At 48.0% G+C, this 8987-nt stretch overlaps 2 non-coding genes across 2 annotated transcripts; both read left to right on the top strand.

Annotated features, from left to right (window-relative positions):
• The first annotated feature begins 2689 nt into the window (after positions 1-2689).
• Positions 2690-2783, top strand: TRNAY-GUA. Its single transcript has 2 exons — positions 2690-2726; positions 2748-2783. It is a non-coding gene; the product is annotated as a tRNA-Tyr (tRNA).
• Positions 2784-8303: 5520 nt separating this feature from the next.
• On the top strand, positions 8304-8397 carry TRNAY-GUA. Its single transcript has 2 exons — positions 8304-8340; positions 8362-8397. It is a non-coding gene; the product is annotated as a tRNA-Tyr (tRNA).
• Positions 8398-8987: the final 590 nt, after the last annotated feature.

Here is an 8987-nt window from a genome sequence, read left to right as displayed (position 1 = left end):
GTACACATGTATACATTGCACATCTGTATATAATGTACATAATGTGCACACATATGTACATGTGTATATATAGTAGACATGTACATAATATGTACATTATGTACACGTTTCCCTATTGTAATACCAAAATAAATTACATGTACATAATGTGTACAATCTGTACATTTACTGTGACATTACATATTATATACATATTATTGTGATTACATATATGATATCATTGTGATATTACAATAAATGTATATATTGTACACATTATGTACATATAAATGTACATATTGTACAGATTATGTACATCTATTGTACATATGTATTGTGTACACTTATGTACATCACAGTAAATGTACATATGGTACACATCATATATATTTATTGTAATATCCCAATAAATGTACACATTATGAGTATATTCTAGGATATTATTTTTCGTATATTAGATATAAATTACTTCTAATATCAAAGTGGGTATACACCCCTGTGTGTATATTTTCTGATATTATCCATCATGTCCTAAGTAGGTGTTACTCTCATTGTGAAAGCAAGTGTACACTCTGTGATTGTTCCAATATCAGAGGCGGTGTACAACGCTTCTGTGATGTAGTTCCTAACATCCTGGGGAGAGAGGATGATTATACCCTGAATATCACAGGAAGTGTACACCGCCACTGTAATATTGTTTCTAATATCCAAAGCAAAGAGGATATTACTCCAAATATCTCAGGAAGCGCACAAGCCCCCAGTGATATTGTTCCTAATAACTAGGGGATTACCGATGATATTACTCACGATGTGACTGGGACTGTACACTCATCCTGTGATATTGTTCCTAATATCCAGGGAAGGAGAGGATGATGTTACTGCCCATATGGAAATACTCTGAATACGACAAGAACTGTACACCACGCTCTGATATGGTCACTAATGTCCACACACAAAAAAAATTGTATTGAATTAAACATTGCAAGGGATGAAACCCCCTGTGCTTTCAATTCTAATGTCAAGCGGGAGTGAAGATAACATTTTTGTCAATATCGCAGAGGTGTAACTAGAGCTAGTGTTATTGTGCCTAATATGAAAAAAAAACGAGAATAACATTATCATCTCCCTATGATATGGCTCCCAGTATCATATTACACCACATTTTCAAAATAGCCGGTCCCTAGCAGCCAGGGTGGGCCAGGGGGCTGCTACCGGCAGCCAGGGTGGGCCGGGGTGGGCTGCTACGGCCCACCCTGGCTGCTAGGGACCCCCTGGCCAGGGGGCTGTGCCCATGTCTGTGGGGGGCTTGGTCTCAACTTCCAAAATGATGCCTTGAAGGCTGTGTTTTCCTAAGGGGATGAACACTGTGTTCTCACATGGTGGAAGGGATGGGAAGGCAAAAGGAGCCTAGCTAGTTCCCTCCAGCCCTTTTATAAGGTCTTAATACCATTTACTAGAAACCCTAATAATTTAATCACCTCCTAAAGGCCTCACCTCTCACTACTTGCTGATTGGGGACTGCGTTTCAACATGAATTTTGGAGGGAACGCAAATATTCAAACCACAGCAATTATAGAAGCTTTCTGTAGATTGCACAGGATTTTTTTTCATAGACTTTCATGTTTTCTCGGAATAAAACAGTTTTACTTCTTCATTTAAACATGGATGACGTCCATTTTAATTTTTTTGCATTACCCAGTGTTCAAGAATCTCCATACAGTGCTGATGGTAGTGTTGAAAGCAGAGGTCCTTGCTTGTCCTAATCTTACAGGGAAGACATTCAGTCTTCCATCATTAAGTATATTGTTAGCTGAAAGTTTTTCATAGGTACCCTTTATCAGATTGAGAAAAGACCCTTCTATTTCTAATTTGCTTAGAGTTTATATGAGTCCAGTTAAACCTCATTTTCATCCCAGTCTTGGGTATGTCTTTATCAGCAGCGTGAAAACGGACTAATATACTTGCCCTACTTCAGAAAGAGGCAGCTTCTGGGGGCAAAAAAAATTTTTTGGTCGGGTTGCAGAGGAGGGGAGCTAAGCTCCAGGGGGGCACTGGGGAGGAAGGGTATCACAGTGCATCTGCAAGCCCTGGGCGAGATCTTCTCACCCAGTCCCATTTGTTCTCACTCTCACTTCCCGCACACGTTAATGCGCCAAAAGGTGAGCATAGGACACTGTGGGGAAAAAAGGCGGGGGCACGTCGAGAGGAAGGGCATGTGTGTGTTGGCGGGGAAGGGAGTAGGAAGGCCAGAGTTTTATGCAAAGACTTCCAGTAGATCTTGAAGCTGGTTTGCGGACAGTGACCGCCCACCCAGAATCTTCCCGGGTTCTTGTTTCCACCTCCAGCAAGCTCTGTCCCAGAGAATCCTCCCACCCACCTCGCCCAGCCCTCTGCCCGAGCCCTCTCACCCGCTTATTTTCTTTCACTGAGGGCTGTCATCCTCACTTGTAAACAGCGAAATGCACAGGTGGTGGAAGGCCCCGGGTGAGAGCCTCCAGTCCTGGATCTTGGCTATCAGCGCCCCGGGACGCGAGGAAACCACAACCAGAGGATTTGCTCCTCCCCGAAAGGGGCGCGGCGGCGACCGGCGCAGGGTTCTCTTCTAGGGCGTGTTCCAATCAACTCAAAGTGTGTTGGTCCTCCAGCGTTTCAGGGACTTGACTTCTTCCATTTGCAGAAAGTCCAATGACCCGGCTCTTAACGCGTGCATCCTTCGATAGCTCAGCTGGTAGAGCGGAGGACTGTAGATTGGATAGTTATCTGTGGACATCCTTAGGTCGCTGGTTCGATTCCGGCTCGAAGGAAATGCCAGATACTTTTGCACGCAATGCCACCTGGTGCCTGGTCAAAGGCCCTGCAGTCTCCAACTAGTATCCGCCCACACTCTCCCAGTCAAAACCCAGAGAAACCTGTCCTGATCACCTGGCTTTCCACACCTGTACTGTGGCCAGGAAACACACCCACAAGCCCACTCATTCTCCCCATAGTCCAGGGACCTGCACTCTTCAGCACAAAGCGCCCCTTGCTTCTGCTTGTGACCCAGTCAGCCCCTCCCCACCACACCGTTTGCACCCCCACCTTCCAGAGCTCTTTCACTTTTATTCACAGACTGCTCTGGGTCCTAAGGGCCACACAGCAACACCGTGCTCACCGTTGATAAATATCTCAATCTATCAAACTAGTGGGTCCACCATCAAGTCCCAGAAGGTCAAGCCTACTGGAAGAGAAAAGGGTCAGAGGCAACTGTGACATCCTCAGAAAATAAACGTGCTGTGTATGCTCTGCCTCTGTCTCTCTGTCTCTGTCTCTGTCTCGCGCTCTATTTCTCTATTTCTCTCATTATCTCTTGCTTGTTATATATAGATGTATACAGACAGAAAATGTTCATTTTTATTTTGTTTTGTCTATTTGTGGGAAAGAGCTGCCACCCTGAGATTTTCTTAATGAACAGAGCTTCCACTGGCTCCATAATGTTTTCCTTCAGGTTGAAAACAAGAGTATGCCCCCTTCCCACATACACCAAACCTCACATTTCCTGAGCCTTCGCACCCTTTAATGTTGCTACAGCAGCCTTTGGGCTCCTGCTGGAAGAAGAAAGATATCTTCCACTCAGTTCAAAGTCTGCAAAAACACCTACACCAAGCATCTTGCTAGTTGTGAGGGTGTGGGAGAGGGAAAGAGAGCATAAAAGGGCAGACTTGGAAAGAACTTCAGTGACTTGGGAGAGTTGGGGGCTGTTGGGTCCATGGCAGGGAGCAGAACTGAAAACTTGTATGCCTCTGCAGCTGCCACCCTGCAGAGGCGTACAAGTTCACCTCCTTAGGCCACTGGCTTGCTGCAACTGAGCAGCAGGCTAACTTTTGTCTGGGGGCTCTGGAGGCACAGTTGGAAGGTTGCAGCTTCTACAAGAGGAAGATTGCTAGGCACAATCTGAGAGTATGAAGCAGGAAATGGGCTTGACTTTCACCAACCAAGTGGGGCTTCACCTCTGGGAAGATGAAGTGGGTTCACCAAAGTATGAGCCAGAGAGGAACCACAATGCGTGTCCCTGGTCTCATCCTATGCTCTGGGAAAAAAAATCTCCAGACACTTGATGTACAGATGAAAGTTATCATAGAGAGCACTCCAAGCAAAACAGAGGTGGAAATTTGGTTCTCAGAGGGCTTCTAGGAACCCAGTAGCCATTCTCACCTACCCAATGGGCATAACTGCTTTTTCACTCTGTGTCTCAAACTGGAGACTACACTTGTCTTCTTCTCCTAGAAAGCAGCTCCTGTTCTCCACCTACAACCTGTTCCCCACCTCCACTTCTCTTCTCTGCTGTGTCAGCCTTTCCAGCTTCCCACTGCTAATGGAAAGGGGTGGAGCTGTGGACCCACCAGGGCCCCAGCAACATTCTGTAGCTCTGCAGCCACAGAGAGATCCCAGCTTCGAATGACATTACTGCAGAGATCAGCAAACTGAGACCGAAGTAGAACCTCTGGTCTATACTGGATATGTCCATGACGAGATTTGATGGTACCAGGTTTTTCGGAACCTAGGCTTGGTGCTTTGAAGAGAAAAGCAAAGGTGAGCCATTGAGTCGTGTTCAGTCATCAGCAAGTGTGGGTGATCCCTGACTCTGACTTTTCCCCTATAAACTCAGTAAAAGGTGGATCCTTTGGGTTCGGCTTGCTGTACCACTGGTACCTGTTTCACTGTTTGTGTGGGTGACGAGTGATCTTGGGATAGAGGACACACACCATATAGGATCTGAAACTTTGGCAACAATTTGGGGCCTAGGTAAGGGGTCCAAAGGTCACCTTGTGTCCTCTATTGACCCCTTTCCCTTTCCAGGAGCCCCTACTTCAGAAAGCAGCAGCCTCTGGCAAAGAATTCTTCTTGATCAGTTTGCAGAGAGGTGGATCGAAGCTTTTAGGCTGGCCCTTGAGGTTAGAGGTAGTGAGTGTCACATGGTGATCTTTGAGCCCCTGGACCTGGTCTCTCCCCACCTATCTTTTTTTTTTTTTTTAAATATGGTTTCTGTCACCCAGGCTGGAGTGCAGTGGCAAAATCACAGCTCACTGCAGCCTTGAACTCCTGGGGTCAAATGATCCTCCCACCTCAGCCTCCTGAGTGGCTAGGCTCAGAGGTGCAGGCCACCACACCCAGATAACTTTATAGAGTTTTATTTTGTAGAGACTGCTTCTCCCTATTTGCCCAGGCTGATCTCGAACTCCTGGGCTCAGGCGCCCGTCCTGCCTCAGCCCTGCTCAAGTGCTGTGATTGCAGCGGGAGCCACCCTGTCCAGCTTTCACTTATCCTCCTGTGTTCCCTCCCTGTCTTCCCATTATGCCTCAATATGCCAAAAAAAAAAGTGGGTAGAAGGGCCAACCACATCGAGAGGAGTGTGTTTGGGGTGGTGGGAAGTAGAGGCCAGGCTGATAGGGCAGTGCCCCTTTAGGGTCTTCCACCAGACCCTGACACTGGGCTGGGGTTGGAAGCTGCTTACATCACACCCATGCAGTACCCTTTCCTCCTCCAGTGACCCCTCCTCCACTGGACCCACCCATTAATCTCACCAACCCCTCTGACCTCGCCGTCTACCTCATTTTCCCTCTGGCCATTAATGACTGTCGTCGTCACATGTAGAAAAAGCAATGCACAGGGAAAAGAAAGCCACAGGTGAGAGCTCCTCCTAGTGGATCGTGGCTATCAGTGCCTGAGAGATGCCAGGCACCCTCGCCCAGAGGATTCGCTCTACTGAGAAAGGATCGTGGTGGAGACCCCCGCAGGGTTCTCTTTCAAGTCGGGTTCCAATTAACTCAACGAGTACCGGATCACCAGCATTTCCGGAACTTGGCTTCCTCCATTTGCAGAAAGCCCAATGACTCAGCCTCAGCAGTGTGTTCCCTTTGATAGCTCAGCTGGTAGAGCAGAGGACTGTGGACTGCAGAGGTGTCTGTGGACATCCTTAGGTCACTGGTTTGATTCCAGCTCTGCTTTTGCACATAAGGCTGCCTGAAGATCTTGCAGACTTCAAGTCATAACTACACTTTCCCAGGGAAAACCCAGCAAAATCCTGCCTTTCCTGAGTAAACACCCCTGGGAGCCTACTCATTCTTCCTGAACAGGGACTCAGGACTCATAGTCTTCAGTGCAAAAGAGTACCCCTTGCCTTGTGTCCCAGCCAAACCCGCATTTGTGTGCCCATCATCCTTTGCCTTTCCACTTGTATTTACAAACTGCCCACCCATCACCCTGTCCCAAATCCCTCAAGCTTCACCTTTCCTGAGCCTTCACAGCTTTATATGTTGCTACAGCCAAGTTTGGCTATTGCTGGAAAGGTAAGGATGTCTAATGCTCAGTTCAAAGTCCGCAAAAACACCTGCATCAAGTGCTCTGCCACTTGAGAGGGCAAGGGAAAGGGAGTACAAAAGAAGTGGGCTCCAAAACAGCTTCAGTGATCCCCGAGAGTTAGGGGCTATGAGGTCCATGGCAGAAAGCAGAAATAGAGCTTGAGTGGCAGCTGTCATTTTACAGAGGAACATGAATTTGCCTCCTTAGGCCACTGCCTGGTGGGTCTGAGCAGTTTGGAGCTTTTGCTCTGGGACCTAGAGGCACAGTTTCCTTCTCCTAATCCCAAGAAAAATGTGCTGAGGCCCAGTCAGAGAGAATGGAGTCAGAAATGGACTGGGCTTTATCAATCAAGTGAAGCTTTACCTCTGAGAAGTTGGAGTGGGTTTGGTGGGTATATGGCAGAGAAGAAAGCCAATGAGCATCTGCTGGTCTCATCGCAGGATCTTGGAAAAGCTTCCAGATGTTTGATGTAAAGAAGCAACCTATCATACAGAGCACTCCAAACTGAATGGCCCAGGAAAGCATGGCCTTCTGAAGCCTGCTTGGGACTGGCTCACCCCCATCCGCTACCTGCTGAGTCCTCAAGAGCTGTTTAATTGTACCTTTCAAACTGGATACTACACGTGCATTTTTTCATGTGGAAAGCAGCTCCTGGTCTCCCCCCACTGCCTATTCTCCTCTACGTCACCCCAACTATGTCAACCTTTCCTTCGTCTTTGGTGTCGCCAGTGCTCTGGGACTATTCTATGGCTCTGGAGCCACAGTGAGACCCCAGCCTCCAATGACACCAAAGGCAGAGACGAGCTAACAAGGAGGGACCAAAGGTAGCACCTCAGGCCTTCACTGGATATATTCCTGATGGGGCATGGAGTCACCGGATCCCTTGGAACCTTTGTTTAGTGCTTTGGGGAAAAACCAGAGGTGAGCCAACAAAGGATTTGGTGGCAGTCACAAGTGAGGGTAAGCCTTGGTGCCCACTCTTCCCAGCTGTGCCATGGCAGAGAGTAGCAGGAGGTCTGTGAGGATCTGACACTCACTCTCGGAGACACATACCCACTTGCCACAAGACAGGAAGTGGACATAAACTCAATGGAGGCTAGGTCCCTTGGGTGTGGCTTCCTGTGCCTCCTCTAGGTGTTCTGCTGCAGGGTGGGTGTCTCCGTGGTCTTGGAGTGGTGGGCATACAAGAGATGGGATCTGAAAGTTTTGTTAAAGACGCGGGGTCAGGATAAGGAGTCCAAAACACAATTCTGTCCTCTACCTGGCTTCTTGTTTTTCAAGGAAACCCACAGAACTTTGCTTTACTTCAGAAATCGGCAGCTTCTGATTGGAATTCTTGGTCTGTTTGCGGAAGAGGATATCTCACGTGTGCATCTGCAAGCCTGGGAGAGATTTCCTCATCTCACTTCCCAGTGCACCTCAACACGCCAAAATGTGAGCATAGACATGAGAAGGGCAGGGCAGCTGGGGAGGAGGGCCTCATGTGTGTGGTTGGGGAGGGAGGAGAGAGGCCAGACTGTGCCTATTAGGGACCTGCACCAGACCCTGAGGTTGGGCTGGGCCTGTCAGCTGCCTATCCAGCACCCATTAGGGTTCTCCTCTTTTTCTCCTCCAGTGTCCTCTCCCCCACTAGACCCACCCAACTACCTTGCCAATCCCTGTGCCCTCGCTGACTCACTTCCATTTCTCTCAAGCCACTAGGGGCTGTCATTGTCACCTGTAGAAAGGGGCCTGCTCAGGGAAAGGAAGGCTGTCACAGATGAGCGCTCCTTCTGGTGGATGGTGGCTATCGGCGCCCGAAAGATGCCAGGCATCCTCCCTCAGAGGATTTGCTCCACCTGGAAAGGGCCGCAGTGGTGATCAGCGCAGGGTTTTCTTCCAAGGTGGATTCCAGCTACCCCAACACATATTGGACCTCAAGCATTCAGGGTTGTGGCTTCCTCTGTTTGCAGAAAGTCCAATGATCCAGCTTTGGCAGCATGCACCCTTCGATAGCTCAGCTGGAAGAGTGGAGGACTGTAGACTGTACAGACATTTGTGGATATCCTTAGGTCACTGGTTCGATTCCAGCTCGAAGGAAGTGCCTGATGCTTTTGCACTCGATGCTGCCTGGCCGCATCTGTGCATGGTTAAAAGCCCTGCAGTCTCCAAGTAGTAACCACACTCTCCCAGGCAAAACACCCTCCAAGTTTTTCCCGATCACCTAGCTCCCCATGCCTTGCTTCTGCTTTGTGACCCTGCCAATCCCCCTATTCGTGCTGCCAAAGCTGGGCCATTGGACTTTCTGCAAGAAACATTAGACCTGACCTTGAATTGCAACATATTCCAAACCTTATTGGGTAAAAGAACAGTGGGTAAATGTCAGAGTCTTTTTCAAATGGAAGCCAAGAGGCATAATCCTTTCGGGTCCACCCTTTGCCTGCCGGTCCCACATTATAAACAAACTGAAATACCTTGCGACATTCTGAGGCAGTCTCCTTGTTTAATATCAGTGCCTCCTCAAGTCAAAATTATTAAGCGCCCTAAAGATAAACATTCTCTAAAAGAAGAAAAGGTGGAGTCATAGAGGCTGGTAGCCAGAATAAATAACACGGTGACTCAGCCTTCTCAGGATCCAAAGACACTCCTTTTTATTTTTTTATTTTATTTATTTATTATTATTTTTTAAA

Source organism: Sapajus apella, unplaced genomic scaffold (assembly GCF_009761245.1).
Source record: "Sapajus apella isolate SASKATOON/1434 unplaced genomic scaffold, GSC_monkey_1.0 scaffold122, whole genome shotgun sequence".
NCBI lineage: Eukaryota > Metazoa > Chordata > Mammalia > Primates > Cebidae > Sapajus > Sapajus apella.
This window is presented reverse-complemented; position numbering and strand designations above follow the sequence as displayed.